The sequence below is a fragment of the Ambystoma mexicanum genome, chromosome 3q (genome assembly GCF_040938575.1).
Source record: "Ambystoma mexicanum isolate Mex_15411 chromosome 3q, UKY_AmexF1_1, whole genome shotgun sequence".
Lineage (NCBI taxonomy): Eukaryota > Metazoa > Chordata > Amphibia > Caudata > Ambystomatidae > Ambystoma > Ambystoma mexicanum.
This window is the reverse complement of record NC_090926.1, coordinates 970,444,854-970,467,222: the sequence shown is the minus strand read 5'-3', so window position 1 is coordinate 970,467,222 and position 22,369 is coordinate 970,444,854.

Below are 22,369 nucleotides of genomic sequence, written 5' to 3'. Positions count from 1 at the left end.
TGCTGTGCCAATTTGGTTTCAAACCTGGGTACCGCACAGAAACAACACTACTTGATCAGAAAAATCAGACGATAATAAAGACTCTGGCAGAGTTTCCCTTCTCCTACTGCTTGACCACTCAGCTGCTTTTCACTTTGTAGATCACCAAATCATTTGCAATCGCCTAGCATCAGCCGCACACTTCTCTCCTGAAGCAATCTCTTGGATCTCCTCCTTCATGTCTGACAGAATCATGAGGGTCTTTTCTGCCTCAGCCCATCCCACACCTGTCACATGTGGCTTTCCACAGGCTCGTGCGTCTCTCCCACACTCTACAACATCTTCACCAAGCCCCTTTTTGACCGGCTAGGCACCTCTAGAATTTCCTACATGAACCATGCTGATGACACGCAAATCCTCCTCCCCTCACAGGAATCTATGACCTAGACTTACTCGCACTACAAACTGTCTTCCAAACCATACAAGTCTGGATGGCATCTCACCTCGTCTGTCTTAAAAATGATAAGATGGAGATCCTTCTTGTCGGCATGCAAAACTCTCTAAGTAAATTAGTTTCAGCTTTCAAATCTTTCTACAATGAAGGCAACACCATCATGGTCTCCAATTGTGTCAAGACAATGGGCGTGCACCTTGATGCCTCCCTCTCCCTAAACGGACAGGTCAACGCTATCGCCTCACCAGCGGCACACCCATCGAAAATGATAAACACCTGCAAACCATTTCTCTCACTCAACAGCTGCCTGACACTAGCCCAAGCTCTCATCGGCTCCAGGCTAGACTGCTATAACACCATCTTTGCAGGCTCTCCTTCGCAGAACATCAAGAAGCTACAGTTCATCCAAAACAATGCCCTTAGAGCAGCTCTGAACATCCCTAAGTGAGACCACATATGAGCCGGCAGGAAGAATGCCCACTGGCTCTCAATCCAGGAAAGAACTGTCTTGGCAATACACACAAATGCCTTACCTGCACCGCTCCACAATATCTTTTGCAAAAGATAAGCAAAGTTCAATCAGCCAGACCCACTCGCTCATTCTACACCCACCAACTCACCATCCCCACCTTAAAACGAAAAGATCTGGATGCCAAAGCTTCCCTGTCATCGCCTCTATAAAATGGAACTCACTACCACTTTCACTAAGATCAGAACATTCCTAATGGTCTTTCATGAAATTTCTTAAGACCTATCTCTACACCCAAGGCTCTGACTGAACAACCCTCCAAGCTTAAGATTTTAACTTTCTTGCTACTGCACCAATTAGCTGTACCCTGGTCAGTAAATGTTATATTAAGTATTTCTTTGTAACCAGCACCTTGATGCCTCTGGTCTTAGTGTGCTTAATAAATGCTTTAAATAAATAAATTCAATTATCACCCAACCGAAGTTGGTAAACATGTATCAACCTTGGAAGGATGAAAGGCTGTGTTGTCCTTGCCAGGATTTGAACTTGCGATCTGCATATCATGCACAGCAGCAAGCATTAAACCGACTGAGCTATCTTAGAAGTGTAAGGAACTCATGGTGGCAACAGTAAAGACAGACACAAGTGATCACAGTTCAAGGGTGTGTATTAATCTGTATAGGAAGGTTGGAAAAACACCTAATCTAAACCTAAATCTAAGATGGGAGCAAGCTACAAATATCAAATAATAATAAGGCAGTGCTACTGGTGTCTTGTCAAATAAAAAGGGACTATACTAAGAACAACCTATTGCCAATCCGTACACTAAATACAAAGAAGAGTGTGGGATGATGTTCACAAGAAAGAAAGAAATGTGCACAAATAATAAGTCAGGATGTGGAAACAGGGGCTTTCTCTTCCCCACGTTTTCAGCACGGGACAAGGTGGGATTCCGGAGCACAGCACACGCTCAAGCTTTTCCACCACAAGCCAACAGTTCTGCTCTCATTTATCAGGGCCTTCGATGGTTAAGTCTCTTTTCTACCAAAAAGACTCTTGCCTCCGAGGACCTGATGTATCCGAGGACCTGATGTATCCAAAAAAATAAACGAAAAGTTCCTTCATGCATGCACGTTCGGTGATGCCTTTTCAGCCCTGGGTGACCCTCTTCTGGGCTCAGACCCTTTTCAATTCAGCCTCCCTTCATCGGGTTCACTACAGCTTCTCAAAATAATCTCATCTCTGACATTCATAAATCTTAATGTCTTTTTGAACAGTTCACTGTGGACATCCCTCTGCATTGTTCACTCTTGTCAACATTGAGACTTTACCCCCTTTTCAACTGCATCCCTCTGTCAGGTTCACTCTTGCCAACATTTGCAAATCATGCATTGCAGGATTCACTTCCCTTGGTTTTAACTTCGTTTGCCGGTCAAAGACTTTTGACTGTACGGTGGATTTCACTAGACCCCTGTACAGGGACGTCATTTCACCAAAATGCCAGGGGTAGTGAAAGTGACATCACATGACCCTTGACCCCTGATGACATCATAGGAAGTGATGTCATGTGATCCCACTCCAAAGTGATATCGCGGGAAGCCATGGAACACGACCTTTCACCCATAGACAAAACAGGAAGTGGCATCACATAGCACTGTACACTACGATAAATATGCTTATGCTATCACTATAATGTCATGTACATTTCATATAAGAATGGATCTCCATATGTATCATTAAGATCAGTGTGTATAGGCCCATATTACCAAATTACTGTAAATGCAACCAGACGTCCATGACCAAATGATAATGATATAGCACTTACGCTGAAGCCCTTTATATAGAAAAAAATATACACCCAATATCACCCAACCTGTTTTGGTACTTTATCGACCTCAGAAGGTTCAAAGACTCAGTTGAGGCATTTAAGAACAGACTAAATCAGTGACTCACCCCCTAAAGTGTGCCTGAAATAAACCTTTAATGAGTCTAGCAATTATTGTATAGAATTCCAGAAAGACACATTATTTGGTATTCCTATTCTTTCTTATTTAGGGTCAGTGCTGAAATGGTTAAACTTGTGGCCCTCCTGTTCTTATTTTTGTTTTTTTTAAGGGGCCTGAAAAAGAAAGCTAGCCGCTCCAGAAGTGAAGAGCCATGTGGTGCTGGCCACAGCCCAGGAGCTTGCATAAAAAAAATAACAAAAATGTAAAACTTATATTTTTTTCTTCTTTTATTTAAAGTTCAAAAGGGAGACACCAGAGGTCGCAAGTGGATGGAAACTAAAAGAACGAGGATATCCATCTCATATCATTCGACGTTCATTAAAAAGAGCACGGAACACAAACAGAGACCAATGTTTGGAAAAACGACACAGAGTACAAGAAGACAAAATAACATGTCTCCACATTCTCTCCAATTAGCAACGACCTTCGTCGCTGCATCTTGAAAAACTGGTCCCTGATTCAAACTGAAGATTTTTCTGTGAATAAACCGCGTTTTGCGTTCAAGCGCATGCCAAATTTACGTGACAAATTGGTACTCACTTACAAAGTGCCAAGGGCAACTCCAGTCCAACAACAGACTACACTGTGGCATTTGCCACCAGTGAGCGGTCATTTTAAATGTGGTAACTGTTCGGTGTGTCGTTTGACAAAACATGTAAAAACTGTCAACCTGAAAGGCCTAATTTGGCATCTAAAAGCCTTCACCAATTGTAATACACCGTGGGCAATTTACACCATCATATGCCTGTGTAAGCTAATATATATTGGTAAGACAAAAAGACCTATAAAGCAGAGAATCTGCGAACATCGGTCATGTGTCAAGAATTCAGTGCCTGACAAACCTTTAGTTACTCATTTTGTAAAAGCAAAACACACTGTTGAAGACATTGAGTGATATATTATCCAAACAGTGCCAACACACCCCTGTGGAGGGGACCGTGATCGAAAGTTGAGACAGCTTGAACAAAAATGGATTCACAATCTGAACACTGTCCAAGCTGGGCTCAACATTGGAATCGAATGGAGTTTGTTTTTGCATAAGTAGGTCACTGTTGTAAGAGGATTCAATTCAACACTACAGCTAAGTCAACGCCTAGTCTATAATACTGAATGAAAACCCTTATTGATATATCTTTATGTCCAGTTCATGCGTTCTGGATGACTACCCCTATATAACACCCCTCTCTTGGAATCCTCCTGACCCCACTGAGCCAAGAAGTAGTTCTGTTGTGCAAGTTAAAAGGTTTAATTGATAGTTTAAACAATGTATATATATATCACGCTTTATAATAAATTAATAATTGAATATCACACTTAATCTGATCAGTAATCAATAATGGATAGTCTGGCACTAGCACACTTCTTTATAATCAATGATGAGTGGTTATAGGATGGATAAGATAGCAACAATACTTTTATGGTTTCAAATGGATGCAATGTGGAATGAAATGCAGTACAGAAATTAACTTGATAGGATTTCAGCAAAAGACAATGTAAACACTTTCTTGGACAATTCACCCCCCCCCTTTTATGCTATGCAAGGAAATGGAAGAAAGGCACACAGTTCTCAGAAAAAATATGCTAAAATGCTTTTAATTCCCTCTAGAGGTTCAGGGTGAGTGGTATCTAGTTAATATTAGTCCAGGCTCACACTAGCAATGATGCAGGGATGGTTTTTATGAGGCAAACAAATTTCTTTCAGAGGAAAGCAAAAGCAGCTATCTTTTTGCAAGTGGAGAAATTTGCAAATCGCGGTAAAATTCGCGAATGCGTCTGGTGCGATTACAGATGAACTACAAGGGCTAGCAATATCGTTTTGGGGTCCTAGGAAAGCCTAGGATCCCAGCTTCCAGATGAAAGTTACTGCAAGTCTCTAGCACAAACGGTCACGGAGATATGAGCGATTAAATAAAGGTCGTTTTTCAGATTTGAAATTTTAAAGTTCAAAAAGACAAGTGCAGCTTGCAACTAGAAAATGACAGGTGACAGCTTTGCAAATGACAGGTGACAGTTAGGAGACAGTTCTACTTAGATTAAAGTAGATTGAATTATATTATTTTAACTAGGAGATTGGTTCTGCACAGTTTTCTAGGTACTCACACTATATTCTTGAGTGCAATGGGCCTCGCCATGGATCTGGTCAGGTTTTAGACGGGACTCTGGTCTCTGCACTTCACAGTGATCTGGGTCTGCTCTCTCTCTGGATTCTGAAGATTGAGGGATTTAAAGTCTGGATCTTTCTGCACAGCTTTCTCTGGAGATTGATGGAGGTAAAGTATGGATTTTCCCGGCAGAGCTTCCAGCTGCAAATGGATTTGAAAAGTCCCTATCTGTCCTGTCTCTCTGCTTTTATGTGTTTTGAAAATGGGTGTGTGTGAGCAGCATCACTAGCCAGCCCCTCTCCACTTATCATTGGCCACTTCATCCGCTTCCACTTGATTGGGGGAATGAAATGAAGTGTCATCATGATGAGGTCTGTTTATGATACAGAGAACCCACCCCTGTCAACTTTACACACAATCTATATTTGCTCAAAAAAACATATTTGCACAGGTACACATTTGTTTAAAATTACATGCACCCTTCACATATCACAGGAGGTATACCCTGTCCAAATCTGCTCTTCCTGAGGGCTTGCATTCAGAAATGGCACATATTTCACTTTTTAACTGATTTTGCAATTCCGGACATTGACCCAAATTTACACACATGTGCGCAAGGAGTATGGACATTAGTTGATGAAGTGTCAGATTTTTCACATGCACATATTTTGAGTAATATCCTTTTAACTGCTAAAACCCCCCTGAACATGCCACCGGTTCGAAAAACCTCTTAAAATGTGGGCAGAAAAATCACAAGAATTATGGTGTCATTTATACAATTTTCACATGTCCGCTCTATGAGTTATTCATCTTTTTAGAGTTATGTTCTGGCCCCAAAGGGGTGTGGTTTTCCTCCAGCACAAGGTTGAATTTCTGGTTTTTCCAGTTCTGCCAAGCCAGCTTGCTCTCACAGGCAGTGCCCCTCCCCTTTGCTTCAGGAGGAAGCTACTTTTACGATATCTGCAATAAACCATCTGCCTGAGTCAGGAGAGGGCTTTGTTCAGAGCTCCTGTATTCTGTGGGGCTCCCCTTAATTCAATTATCAGAGAGATGGCATATCCTTAGTGTGGCCAGCAAAAGGCAGATTGGCCTGGGAACACAGCCGTGACTCAAGTTTCACTCCTGATGGGGGTAGTTGCCAGGCAGAATTCAGTTCCTTAAGCCAGTTTTCAGATAAAATGTCACTTGTTGTTCCCCAGTTTTCTGCATTCAAATAAAACTAAACATTTTTACATATGCAGCTAGAATGCTGATTCTAAGTTTAAAACTATGACATTTAAACAATTGCAACCTATGTGACACTCAAAAGTAGGTCACTCAGTCAATTTAAACATTTAGATTTTTTTAGTGTCTTTCAGTCCAAATTTACTTAAACTGCTGAAATCCACAGCTCAGCCAGTCTTGTCATAAACCTTCAAGTCACTTCAGAATATAACTTTACATTGTATCCACCTCTCAGTAAGTCTTTCTTTGGCCTGTTTTGGGTTCATTTATTCAGTTTTCTACAAAAAAGTAAAATCTGGTGGTTTTAAAATGCCGGCTTTCTGATAGTGGTGAGTACTGGTACTGCACCCCTTTTTGGGATTTAAGAAAATGAATTCCCAACAGTTATGGGTTTGCTTTTGGCAATCAGCATTGCCACTCCCAATGGTTTCAGACTACTGTGTGGGTAGTCCAATGGTGGTTTTAGGCAGTTTCCTTCTGTGCCCATAACATCGGCAAAAATGAGTGGCAGCCTATTCTTCATGCATTTCCCTGTGCATTTTCTGGGAAGCTCTGGCCATCATGATGTTTTCATGTCAGTACTGCACAGTTTTGAGGTAGGGCTCGGATGCATGGGTAAATACATCCCACACTGTTGACTACATGCATGCCATCGCCTGGAAACTGTAAACTAAGGAGGCACACATGTAATATATGCAGGGCACAACTTATGCACATCCACTAGTGCATGTTTAGTCACTCAATATGCATGTTTGGAATATGTTTGAACGCTACTGCTTTTCCAATAAATTCATTCTGTCATGTGGAAATGTTGCAACAGGTGCACACAAGGTTATTGTATAGCTGTTTGAGCAAAAGACAGGGCCGCATGAATGTCAAGCAGTGTTTCACCATTTATCCCACAAACATGCTGACTGTTTGGTGAACTACAATAAATTATAAATGGCAATTTTGCGATTTGAATAAATGTTTACAACCATGGTTGTTTATCTCAATATAGCACACATTCTACAATGTGCTTCGGCATTCTAGCCATTTTTCTTTCTAAGATGGCGGACGCTTTTTAACGAATCCACATACACAGCGCAAGTCTAGCTTTTTCGAGACGCGAGCGCGCATAGACTTAGCAGCAATAACACGCAATCCCTGCCAAAGCAACAACAGCGCCCGGGACCAAGAACGCTTATCTAAAAGCTTTGAATGTGGGTACCTTTATTAAATAACGCGCTTGTGACATTTGGACAGACAGCATCCTGCTCGCTTTTTATGGGCTGTTACATCTTCGCACTTTCATTGATAGATTAGGCGATTCCCAAACTCTGACATGATGGGGCAGAACACATGAATTTCCGTCCTTGACCAAACAAACCTATACACAAGCATATTCTGCTTGGATTAAGAGGTATGCTTCCTTTAAAAGCACAGCATAGATCTAATGCCTTTCAGATAACATTGAAGTGCAATCGATAACAGCAGATTGTGTCACTTGAGATACTTATTCAATTTATTTCGTTTATTGCTTAAGATCTCCCTGTTTTTGCTTTTTGCTCTCAGCTTCTTTAATTAGCTTTCCATTAAACCTCTCTTACTTAATAAATTAAGTGGGAAATGGGAAACAAATATTTTCAAAAAGTGCATTTGTTTCTTGCAGCTCTAACTATTGTGAAGAAATCACAGTTTGGAACATCGAATTCCGTCCACATTTATATTCAAATCAAGGCCACACACGTCAATCAAATTATAAAAAGGCTAGTTGAATTAGTTGCATGTGCACATTTATAGAGATACAATACTCTGTTTTTATTTTGTTACCAATACGATCTCTCGTTTTGGTTTTTAGATTGTCACTCCCGAAGGGAATCAACCAATGAACTATTTCTGAATTCCAATTTTGGATATCTGTATAAAAAGTCCTGAAGACGGGTCCAGCACATGCCTGATAGCAGTAAAAAAACAGCTACAGAGCTTGATTAACTTTCGCCAGGACCTGGAAACACACTCTCTGGTGTCGACAAAGTCAAGGACAGTAAATGGTTGTTTGAGGTCTTATTTAATGACGAGATGTTCACCTCACACTTCTACTAACCCCACAACATCACCAGTATATGATGATTGTGTTAAGTTTAAACAAACTGGTTGAGAAAATTGATTTTCAGTATATGTTCTTTTATGTAATGTTATGTACAAACAAAATGCATTTTTGTCTTTCTTTTTAACATAAACTTCTTTGAGTATTTTGTATTTATGAATTAAAAGATGTATATCTCTATCAATTTCTGTTGTAATTAATTAATCGACATGAAAGGGTGCAACTAGACATACCTAGTATGTGTGTAGGCGGGTAGCTGTTTCTGTAGTATTTCCTTTTATGCATATGTTAACTAGACCTTGCATACTCATCACTGTTTGGTTTTGGCACATTCTGGTGGCATAGCCATCAAAATATCACTGACACCATTGCTGCATATAAGAAAGGGGTGCCAAGAAGCAGTCATCGTGGTGGTTGGTATGACAACTGGAAATGCTGTGGCATACAATTCACAACACACTAAGTGTTCATTCCTGCTGTACTACGCAGGTGTAATCTGATAGTGGCTTGTTTAACGTATTTTCTCCCAATCAGCACTACTGTCACATGTCAGCATTGGAGCCGTGGAGTGATCTCTTTTGGAGACGCAGACTGATGCAGCCTCTTTGCAGCGCCTAGACGAACACGACACAACAGCCTCGCAGTTTCAGCCAGGAGATCCAGCTGAAGGTAGCCACATGGTGTCCCGTTTTGATGGTGGCAGGCTTCAGTATGGGGATGGCACGCTGCACCGGTGGTTGCCCGTGGTAGCGTTTTCCCAGGCAGTATTTTGTTGGGGACGCCACCCTCACCACCAGCAATGTTTTTAATGTATGGACCTTCGTCCATGCAAAGGTACTTTGTTCAATTAAGGCTATCAGGATGTTAGCAGCATGGGGGGGGCACACAGCGCCACGCCAACCTGCTAAAATGATGGTTTTTAGCCCAGTTGAGTGTGCTTCGTTATTCAGACGAACGGAATGGCGCAGCATGGGGTTTTGCCTGGCTAGGGCTCCACTGGTCACCCCACCACTTTGTTTCAGCATTGTGTTTTATTAGCAGCGTTCGCCCAATGGTGGGTGCTTTGTGTTGATGAAGGTTACCAGATTGGTAGCGGCATGTGGGCTTGCCCGGCCATGCCTCCATGTTTCATGCAAGGGTATTGGTCAGGTGAAGGCACTTTGTTTTCCTTATTGTGCCTGGAATTGTGGCATTGTGGGGTTTTGCCCTTCCAAACTTCCACCCAGCGCCCACCGCTTTGTGTAATTAGCAGGATACCCCGCCCCCACCCGGCTCGGAAGCGTCCCGCCGATTCCACCTTCATGTGGAAGGTGGCCACGGATGAGGGGATGGGCGTTGAAAGGGCCGCTGGTATGGGGTTTGAAGAGCAGGGTCGTTGGGCAGGATGTTTCTTATAGTCCGTTTGAGGAAAGATGTGTGTCTTAACAAAGAAATAATACGGTTTTGTGTCGTTTTGTTTTGTAATGGTGCATGGCTGCATGTTGTTTCCCTTGCTAGGACCATTACTTGAAGTTCTGTGCATGCTTGTGGTCCTGTGCACTGAAAGTGACGGTTTCTCTTTACGAGGTATTACCTGGTGCACTGATAGTAGTACCCTGTGCACTGAAAGGGACGGGTTAAAGCCACTGTAATAATCAGCCCATCGGGTTGATATGCCCGCTGCATTTTGTCATGTCGGAAATTTATCAAGGAGTACCATTGATTGGGTATTGGTGGTTAACCGATATTACGTTTGTGGTTTGCGATACCTTGATGGGTTGCAGTGCGGTTGAGGGGAAAAGTGAATAAAACGCATGACAGGGGTTAACAATAAGACATGCTTTTTAAATTAAATGCGGCCTGTTTTGGAGTGCAAGTATCTGCAAATAGTGATGTTCCAGCAACAGGGGGCCGGATTATATGAGGGCTGCAGTAATACAGGTTTAACGTTTATTTCAATGGATTTTTTAATTGTTCTCGTGTTGCACGTTCTTCTTTCGTCAATGTGGATGTCTTTTGTATTTGGTTTGTGTTTAGTTTGTGTTTATTGTAGTTGGGCATTAGCGTAAAAATGTGGGTTCAACGTTTATCTCGATAGATTTATTTTTTTCTCATGTTGCACGTTCTCATTTTGTCAACGCGGATATCTTTTAGAGTTGGATTGTGTTTAGTTTGTGTTTATTGTACCTGGGGTCCTTTCTGTCATTTTGTTGGCAGCAAAGTAAAACCTAGTGTACGTTCTGTATGTGGGTATGCCTGCCTTTTCATCCCCAGGCACATTCCATCGAATGTGCTCATTGAATTTTTTAGGGGGGGTGGGAAAGGGCAGATAAGGGTTTGGGCGGGTGGGCAATGGCAAAAAATAAGTGTGGGATGAAAAAAAAAATGATAAGCACATTCGATGGAATGTGCATGTTAAAAAACCTGCAGATGAAAAGGCAGGCGATGAAATGACATGGAACCCTGTATGTGATTCCCTGCCTTACTACAGCTGGCTTCATTGCGCTGGCTATTTTTTTTTTTACTTAAGTCTTATAACTTTACTGTGCTTTGATGACATGAAGCAGCACAGAGCGAGTTTGCGCTGGACACAGATGTGAGCGGGCATGGAGCAGATGCTTAGACGGGTGCTCCTGATTGACCCTTGATAGGGGCATTTGGACATTTTTTCAGTTTACAAACATTTCAGATTGTATGGGAGGGACTTGAGTGTGCCGCACTTTGAACAGTACATACAACGTTGCACTCCCCTTCATGCACCCTGGTACGTATAAATGCAAAATGCAAATAGCAGCAGTAAACGCAAAACTAGTGGCAATACCAATGCTTTTTTTTTAATAATTGGAGTGTCAATCAAATTATAAGAGTAAACGTGATTTGCTTCCTCTGCAAGAGTGCAAAAAGTATTCAAAAGGTAAATAAAACATGACAAAACTTGAAAATGAAGTTGTTTGACAAACATGTGCAATTTCAAACAATATATTACATTTGTGTGAAAACCTTTTCCTACACAGTAATGTGTAGGAACACACCATATAGTTGCATCGTGATGATACATATTTTTGTGCAATACTGGTGTGCTTTAATTTAAAAAAGTACAATTTGTTACGAAAGGTCATTCTCAATATAACTCAGTTTTCCATGTTATTAATTATATGATCCTAAAATGCTAGGAAAATAAATATGCACGATGCTTCTGTTTGCTCCATGAGCATCTACACACAAAACTCTGCAGAAGCTTATATCTCTGTGTGCGGTTTCAGAGGCTTTTGTCCATGAGTTGCAATTACATCCATGTAGTTAAAAATCAAAAGAAGCATTCTGGTTTCTGTCAAGATACCTGACCTTTGCACTGCCCTCCCCTCTAGACGGGTGTGTTGCATTACACAGAAAACAATAAAGCTGTTGTGTTTACAGAATGTTAATGTGTAAACAAAGCCTGGTACAATGCTTATCTGGAGGGCTGATTTTATGTGTACTTTTCAAGTTATCTTTATAAAGGAGAGTATTGTTGAAATCCAGACATTGGGGTGATGAGCGGGCAAGTAAGTCATGAGTATATGCCCAGGAAGTGGGAAGAGAGGTTGCTTCCTAGACACTGGAGCAGTTATTCTCCCCTGATTGTGTTTGCTTTTCTGGGCAGAAGTAAAGGACAAATGTGGGTGGACAGCATCATTTTATTCAGAGGGCGGGCACAGCCCTTGTTTTTTAGGTTGGTAAGCTAGCTACCTGGATTTTACTAAGGTTGTCATGTTCCCAGTGCACTTGTCTCGTATCAGGATTTTTTTTTTCGGGGAATATTTCTCTACAGATTGCTGGGTTTAAAAAGTGAGCACCTTTTTATGCTTTGCCAGCATATTTATTATACCATTTCCTCTCTCAGTTACATCCAATGCTATTTTGTCTTGCGCACTTTATATTAAAACAGCGGTATTCAAACTATGGGGTGCATGGGGTCTATGGCCGCATCCCTGGGGGGCCGTGAGAGGCCAGCATGATATGTGAAAAAAGAAAATATATACATATATATTTTTTCTTTTTTAGATTGGAAGAAAGCGGGAGGGCAGCTCACATGGTCGGGCTGAAGCATGAAACTGTCTGAGGCACCAATGAAAAAGTAGCCCACCTTTTGTAAATGGATATTCATTTCTTTAGTCACAGACTCTTTGAATAGTACCCAAGAGGGTGCTTTGTGTTAAAATGTAAGTACATTGTGATATTTAAAGAATATTTATTCAGCAACAATGGTCAAAATTACTAACTGCATAGTGAAGTAACTCATCAAACTGCCCCACATTGCCCACAAAGGTGGCCCATTTTGACTGGCCAACATTAGCATTTTGCATTTTTGGTACAGACATTGCCTTATTGCCCAATAGGCTAGTCCAAGCCTGGCGGCTCATCCATAATGGCGAGGGGGCACCCACCCAGTGGCCCCCTCACCCATTATGGAGGCGCTAAGGAGCCAACCCAGTGAAACACTGAGCACTCTCTCAGCTGCTTTTTCCAGCTGAGGGAGTGCTTCTGGGCTGGCTGAACTGTCAAAGGGAAACACTATTTTCCTATGACAGTTCAATTTAGTTCCCCAGCTGCACATGCTCACTGAGCCATGCAAGTGCTGGGGTGTTTTGCTTCGCCAGCATTGCATAGCTCATTGGAAATGCTGGCTGGGGCACTGTATGTCTGTATGTGCAAGGGGGAGCTCCTGCGCCTCCTCACACATACGGACAGAGCAGCCTGGAGCAGGGCATTTCAGAACGTATGTTTATGTTCATTTTTTTTTAAAACGTGTATGGATGAGTGTATGTTTGTGTTATGAGTGAGTGTATGGTGATGGATGCTCGTGTGAATGATACAGTGGTTGCTGTATGAATGAGTGTGTGTGTGTTAGTTTGTTTTTGTCCGTTGACCTGATTTTGGTTAGTGGTGGATAGAGAGGGAAGGAGTGTTGTACAACAAATGCATTTAAAAAATGCCTAAATGCCTTTGTTGCACAATCCCCCTACCCACCTGCCAAAATCATCTCTCCATCTGATGCGCTGTGGAGCCCAGGGGACACGGATGGTATTTATTTACTGGATTTCTCTCATAGATGTCCAGTCAAAAATACCATGCTTTCCCCCTAGACACCCTAGCATACACACATAATCATGTTGATTGTGTTAGGCCCAGTGGGGCCCAGGGTACAGGGATGGTATCTTTTTACTGGAAATCTATCAGAGATGTCCAGTAGAAAATGTCATGCCTGCGCCCTGGCCCCCCCAGCACCAATTGCAAACTGTTTGGCTATTTACGCCACCCAGCTGGGTTACTCACTGGTATGCTTCTCAGCTTTGCCCTGATGTGGTCTGCGGGGAAGGTTCTGCCTGAAAATGCAGGAGGACTGTGTTCAAGACTGACCGACTGGGGTAAGTATCCTCCCTACACCCCCGTATGATTTCAGTCCCTCTGGTACCCTCTCCTCACCTTGTGGTAGAATTAGGCGTGCTCTCCATCCTGCCTTCTTTGCAGGGGCGTGTTGTCTTTCATGGGCGAGTGCGGTCCAGTTACTTCACTGACGCCGGCCCGTTTGATATTGTTCAGGTAGGTCTTATTGCTGTTCTTTAGTTTTGTTGCTATCCTGCATGCCTTTCTTTGTTTGAAATGTCTCTATTTTCTCCATTAGGTATGCAAAGCTTCAGCGCGGCGAACTGGTTTGGTTGAGCCCCGCTGGTAAATGATGGCGCATTAAGAGCGCTATGATGCGGTAAGTAAGTGCTATGTGCCGCGCTGCAAAGTCTTGCCTTTACTAACCTGTGTTTTCCTTCCTTTTAGGTCACAGTGTTCTTCAGCATGGGTGGAATGTCCGGAGTGGTGCCAGCCAAGAGGCGACCAGCCAGGTAAGCCTTTTGAGCAGTTCATAATTTGTAAATGTCTCTACTGCTTTCTTTAATGTTGCCTCTATCTTCCTCTTTCAGGTCGTTCTGTCCAGGAGGCGTGCAGATTTGAAGAAGCTGTTCTCAGTAGCTGTGAGTGTTTAAAGAAGAAGACTGCAGGTAAGATGCTGCTGCTAATGATGTTCCTTTTGTCTCCTTGCACATTCTGCTTCTCCGAGGTTTGAGGGAATAGCTTGACACTGTGAGCGTCACGTTGCAAGCTACAAAGTAACGCAAAGCGTGTTGTCTTGCTCGGGTGTGGTTTAAATAGCCCCAACAAAATAGTCCAGGTAAAGTAGTCCCTAGGCTGCCACACCCAAAACACTAGACCGCATAAATTGGTTCTTAGGAACCAAGCTATGTGGATGCCTCCATGTTGGCTGACAATCCAATAAAGTAGTTCCCAAGCACATTGTTTTTCATGGTGTATGAGCCTGGCGCCACAGGCGCCAGGACTGGCCCCATGAGGGATTTTGAAGAGGATGCCAGGCTCTAGAGGCCGAGTCCTGACTACACCTGGCCAATGGGTTTATCAGAGGGGGATTTGAACGAGGGTCGTGACAGCACTTCATACTGTGTGCTCCATACCAGTCCACATCCACGTGATCAAATCCAAGATGTGCGGCCGCTCAACAGTTCTCTGCACACCTGCAACCAATATATCCACAAATCCCCCAAAATCCAGACACTCTGTCTCCTGAAAGACACTGCTATAGCCATCTGCACTCCCCTCAGCGAACATACCTTCTGTCAAACTCTCTCCTTGCACACTACACCCAGGGAACCTTATTGGCCAATCCCCTGGCCTCCACAGTCCCATTTCCATGCCTGCCACCCTCAAAAGCCCCGGATGTGACACGTGCGATCTGCGAACATGGATAAATTTGCCAATTAAAAGGGGTGGGGGCAGAAATTGATGCCAGGGTAGGAGATTTTCTCTATAGTGAAAGCTCCTAAAAGTTGCTTGTAAATAAATACCTTTTTTTGGGGGGAGGTTCTCTTCTTTTCCTCCTTACTGCCTTACATGAATCTCTGCAAAGCACTCCTTAGATTGTGAAAGAAAATGGTATTTCCAATGGTGGACAAAGAAATGCCACCTGCATTGAAAAGGTTCACACTAAGCAAATCAATGTTCTTATTGTGGAAAGAGAACATCCCAGCACTACGCAAAAATGCCTCTCTTTACAAGACACCTTATGATACAGAGGACATTGGGGTTGTTCCATACTGCTCAAGGTGGTATTTGCGAGGAAACCACCTTTGCACTGGGAAAAAGCAGCATCAGTGTCTTCACCAAGTCCTTCAGTGCACTGAGCAAACTTAGAGCACTGATGTAACCCAAATGCAGTGTTCCACAATGCACCACTACAACATCAGGAGTACTGAAAGTGGCCATAACTCTGCAAAGAGCAAGCACTCCATGCAAATTGCGGCCAGGCACACTGCACCATAAAACCTCCAATCCTTGAAAACGAAGATTAGCAGAAATGCCTCTTCCCTCTGCATACCTCTGCATATCACTTACAAAGGAATCTCTAACCCTCAACACACTGACTTTCTGCATCTCTGCCATCTTCACTGTACACAGCAATGGAAAACAGTATTACCTTCTCTTCCTATGATGCACAACCTGAACACCTGATTGGATAATCCCCAAAGTCCCATTTCCATGCCAGGCATGCTGAGAAGCCCTGGATGTGGCACGCCCTGTCTGCAGACTACCGCAGTGTCTGCAGACCCGTAACACAGGGGCAACCCTTCTTCACTTTCCACTTTCCACTTCACTCTTTGCAGCACTCCCTCATTGGCTACTGTTAAGAAGTCACACACCCATCCACCAATCACAACGAGGAACTCAAAATCTAACTGTCATCTCAGTGCAACACTGCAGATGTACTGTTCACCACTGAGGTACAGGTCTCCTGTGATTCCCAAGCACCTGCATCAAAACGTACTGTAAAAGTCTCCAAGATTTCTACTTCCAGATTCATCCACATCTGCATCTAGCAACACAAAGTACAGGTATGCAAACATTTTGTAAAGTACATTTACAGCTCTTTCACAAATGGATATAAACAGGGTTGCTGCCACTTACCCTGCATAACCTACTCAATAATCATACTTTCATTTCTCCCATCTCCTGACATCAAGAGGCAGTTACTTACAATAGTGTCTTCTGATAATGTTTTATTTTAATGAGCACTTTCATACAAGTTTCAAAACAGACATTTCAATTTCAGCATCACTCTGTGTGTTTGCTTGTAACAGAAAATACATCCACATTGGGTACATTTGCACAGCATGTTCAAGTGCCAGATCCTAGATTAAACTTCAATATATTACTACGACATGCATGCTTGCCAATATCACCCATTCTAATGTGCAAACTGTTATTTTCTTCTCTCCTTCTGTCACTTTTACAACCACTTCTCCCACTAACACACCTGCTGTAAAATGCCCAGAATGCACATAGAAAACGAAAACTGCATGTATGTTACCAAAGCATGGCAAGTACATAGATTGCAAAATTGACAACATGCACTGCACTTACAACTACTCATTTCAGCACCATTTGAAGGAAAGCAAATAAATGCATGTGTACATTTGCAACAGTGCTATCTGTAAATGTTGATGAATAAATTAAACGAACAGGAAAGGATTTCTAAAACATACTGCAATGGCACTCACGTTGCATGCATCGATGTGTGGGAAAGTTAATAGAATTGCACACACTAACATTCCTCTTTGTAATCTGTACATCTTTCTGTGCTTCTGCCTTCCTTTTTCTAAGCCTATTAGGACTTGCACTACTCCATTTTCAAGGCAAATAGTGCAACAACAACACACACGCTTGGAAAACTGCAATCGCGTAGAGCAAACTTATCACACCACCACCGGCCCACATACCAATGATGCTGATGCTCCCAAGTTCCCATTCCTATACAGTGCTGTACAATTGCAACCACACACACAGACTAACATTCTCCAACACCTGACTATCCAGGCAAACATGGCCTGTAATATCCTGTGATGCATTCTGCCAAACAGGTATTAGGAATCTAGGGGCAACCTGTCTTCACCAACAACAGTGTTACAACCGTATTCACCGCATTCATAATCAAGTGCAATGTTACTAACACTTCTTCCCAACAAATCCTCCTAAAATTTAAACTAGTGCAATTATTGTGCCACTAACACACATACCCACTAACTTCCTACTTTTGCAATTGCAGTGAAGAACAGCCTCCTGAAAGACAGAAACGACTTGCATCCAACAAAGTAAGTGCAGTACTGTAGTGGTATTCTTTCTGTTACTCATACAGTGCAGTGTTGTTGTATAGTACCCTACAAAATTCTATCCAACCCAACAGCATTTGCATCACTCTTACTCATTGAACCTCAGCAGGTCCACTCTTTGTATTCTCATCTGAACACCAGTATCATAACACTCACTAGTTTTGTGAAAACATTGTATTGTCCTTCCTTAGTCATGCACAGTACACCGTCATGCACACTGAAGCACACCTTTCACATATCAACACACACAGCTACTAGTAGAACCTTCCCAACCAGAAGTAGCCCATTGCACAATCACACACCCCTCTATTTATGCCAACACTATTATTCAGACACTCATGCACAGTAAACGCAAATACATTGCAAAACTTTGAAACCCACCCTTTCCTTTTTTCTCCAACAGACAAAACAGAATGCCTACCAAAAAGCAACTCCGTAGAAAACATTGCAGAAATTGAGCAGACAAAACTAAAAGCATGCAAAATAGTCATTCACCTCTAGCAGAAATTGTATGAAATGTTCAAACAATACAACTAATACAGTCACTGAACAAAACTGAACGAGCTAGCAGAATAAAAAGTGTAGCCCCTCTTCCAAAATGTAAAAATAAAAAGAAATGTATTAAGAAGAATACAACTACCAGTAGCGCTAGGACGGCATCTACCAATAATAACGTAGCCACGTGTAACTATTTAAAAAAATTAATTTGACAAAACATTTTCCACGGTAGAGTCCTTCAGAATTTTATAAAAACAGTAGAGGATTCACGCTCAACCCTTAAAACTTACTGCAGAAAACTAATCCTAGAAGCACTCATTGATAGTGCTATGCTCCTCAAAGCAAATTGTTTATATTAATTTTAAACAGAATGAAACCACTAACAAAATGAATTAGAAAACTAAAAAAAATAACTTTGCAACGTGCGCAATATCAACATAGATACCTTTGCAAACAGAGCCATATTTCAATGAAGAGGCATACAAACAAGAGCAGACAAATCCAATTGCCATACATACCAGTGGCTGAGGGTATGAAATGGTCGACAACATCATTATGGCAGAAGATACGCTCATTGAAAGAATGTTCCCAACAAACTTGCAATCAACTCTCCATTGCACTGAACCACCCCGTTCTGTCTACAAAATGGCCCGGCACCTCAATGTGTAACGTACGAAAACAATCCTTCAAATATTTACAGCAATTCCTCAATCACTATGTAAAATCAGAAGAGAAAATGAGAATGAAACTGTTGCAAACCATGGACTTCTGTCTAGTGCGGAAATACACAGGACTGAGAGGACATTCATTAGCCTACATTTCCGGGCCTGCTTGCAGAAGCACCTTCCACCATATCAAAATGTTATCAACACATCTTTCCACTATACAGAATCTTTTCCAGAGACTGTACTATTCAGAAAGCCCTGCTATAAAACTGGAGCATTTAAATCACATCCCTCTACATGACACAGCCAAAGGACTCCTACTGGAAGAAAAATACTGCATCCAAAGCAAATATTTTGGAAGTGAAGAACACTTACAAAATCCAGTTACGTTAGAGAAGAGTAATGCCAACCTCACAGATGCCAACCTTCGAATACACATGTACAAAAAACCTAACCAAGTATCTGAGAGCTGTTGCAGAACTTTGTATACAAATAGCACCAAAACTGGAGATATAGCGTGCAAAATAAAAGACAATGAGGAATCCCAATAGTTCCAATTAGTTTTCTACCTTATAGCAGAAAACAAATATGAAATTACTAACCCCTCAGTGCTTTGCACATACTGCACTACAAAGCTTGATAATAACCAAATTTCTTCACGGTCTATCACTTATACTTTGGAAATATTCCCACTTCCAAAACCAACCCAACAGCTTAATTTGTATGAGAGCATTATAATCCAAACAGTACACCCATTTCAAGCTATAATATGCTTTCAACCAAAAACAGCCAAGTTGCCTCCTTCTGAATAACTAAAAGGCATTTGTGGCAAAGTAGTTTATTTGCCATTAGATCTTAAAGAAAATGTAGACACTGTGGGGCTGCAACGGTCATTAGATCAATCTGTGATTATCCTAGTGAATGGTGTGCATACAAAAGACTAAATAAGTTGGTAACAACTAGAAGATTTAAACAAAGTTAGTGAAGCCCTACAATATCTTAAAGAGAACAATGAATACTATAAAGAAATAAACATTGAAGAAAACCTGAGGGAAACCACCAAAATAATTCAGGATTCCTCATCAACTGGCCAATTTGAACTTGCAGATCCTATTACAGCATCCAATATGTTAGACCAGTATACAAAGCACCCACTGCACTCCAAAGACAGCATGAACAATGCACTAGAAACATATCAAATGTGGCAAGCCAAAGGATCTCCAATCAGCATATGGAAAAAAAGTGTAGAAGCACAAGCCTTTCCTCTACTCTTTCCTACTGAAAAAAGGGAGAAGGTATGATGAAAGATGCACACACATAACAGCATCTGACTACCTCTCGTTATGAATGTATTCTGAAGGCCCCAGATTCAGATAAAACATTGAATACATATTCCACTTCCTTTTTTAAAGTGAATGAGCAACTACTGGTGCCAATTTTTTAAACATATCTGCTACGCAACTACTTCAAAAGGTACAAGACAGAGATGAAGTTTTGCAGTCAAGTGTCACAAATCTCTTGGCAAACATGCCTGGTACAAAAGAATACTAGTTCCGATGTCACGCAGATGAACGGTGTATGCTTGCAAGCTTGGCCCACCCACAATTAAGTTGTGCAGAGCATGCATGGGAAGACTTGCATGACTTCCTACGCATAGCAAATGAAAAAAAGCAGGGATATACATAAAAATACCAGGAGAACTCTGCTCTCGTTACCCTGTAAATGTGTCAAGGTACTTCCACCACCGCTTTATTGCCATGCTGCACTGCATCTGTAATAAAGCAATTATTCCCCTCAGAGAAGTGCAACCCTTCTTTTGGAGACAAGCATATCAATCCAGAGGAGTACCACACCTCCACATGCTTTTGTGGATAAAAGATGCTCCTAAATTTGGTCAGGACAGTGATGCCACTGTTTTGCAGTTCATTCACAAATAGGTAACTTGCAACATCCCTTCAGGTAGCACATGGTTAACTACTCACTACAATATGAACAAAAGGCCTTGAAGATGACCAAGGTCAAAACACGTGTCGGCTGACCATCACATTGTTTGACAATAAAGGCAATTAATTTCTCTTGGGAAGAAACCATCTAAAACAATTTTTTGAACTAACCATATTGCCAACTAATTGCTTTCCTTGATTGAAGAGGCAGAGTGCAGATACCCCAATCCCAAACTTACTTTCTATACATCAATGATTACAATACAATCATTGCCCTCCTGTGGAATGCAAACACAGATGTGCAGTACATTGCAGCCAATTCCACTGCTGTTGCATGATGTGTCACAGCCTACTTAACTAACGCTGAGAAATCAGAGCTGAAAGACCTCTGGGATGACATATCATCTGACAAAACACTGTCACAAAAATGATACCGCTTTGGCATAAAAATGCTCTCCCAGAGAGAATGTGGTTGCTACGAAGCTATAAACCATTTAACAGGCACCGCCTTATATGGGAAATCTGAAAACATAGTCTGGCTAAGCCTTGGTCCTACTGCATCCAGAAAAGGAGTGCTCAAATCATAAAAATACATAGAAACAATAGCCAAAAACAATCCCAACAGCCAATACATTTTGAAAAATAATTTATTGGACACAAGCTACCCAAACACGAGTGAAAAAGAAAAATACCCTTATGCCCTGTGAAACTGTAAGAACTTAGCATGCACCAACTGGTCCGTGAGTACATCAGTTGCGCTGCAATGCGGTTTCTAAAATGGAAAAAGTTTTCAATATCGGAACAGATGTGCATATTGTTCATATTTCATAATGCTATACAGTTTTTCCCCAATGGCCCAATGATTATAGAGACAGAAACAACAACTATGGAAAACATGCACTAATATTTTTTCACCCATTTTACTTAAAAAGTACTGAGTATGAGGGTCTACAATTTGTACTCACTAACCTGTAAAACTACCAACTGTTAGAATATCCCAGTTGCTGTCCCACTGTGTCCATACCACTGCAATTAATATGGCAACTGACATCTAACTGCACCCATAATACTGCAATGTCACTTATCAATAGTAAAAGACTTGAAATCCACCAACAGGAATGAAAGTGCTTCAAAACATACCCTGCGAAACTGTGAAACTATGAACACCTACAATACGCCAGCTGGTATCTTACTTTCCATTACTATGATAGTTTAAATACAGCAGCAAAAATGAAAGTTCTTCTGAAGATGTCCTTCAAGACACGTAAAGTATCAACAGTCAGAATATGCCAACTGGTATCTCAGTATATCCACAGAACTACAATATTACTTCCAGTCGTGAACTTCTAAAATCCACCTTCAAGAATCAAACTGCTTCAAAACATACCCTTGAGAACTTTCAAACTACCAAGAGTTGGAATACGTCAATCTGTAGTACAGTACTTGGAGTACACAAACAGGAATAGAACTGCATGGACAGATAGTGTTAAAAAGTGAAAAGGGATAACCAGTTAGAATATGCCAACTGATAGCATACCACAACCACTTCCAAAAAGCAAAACACATACACCATTTGAATTCCTCCTCCTGCAACAGTACTTGCAACAGGAAAACCACATAATTGTGCACCTTAAACATTCCTGTAAGTACTGCACACTTCAATGAAAAATAGCGTGACACGTAATGTCAAATAAATATACTATTACTTTTTTTATCCTGCATGCATTCTTTTTTCCCCACAGACCCAAT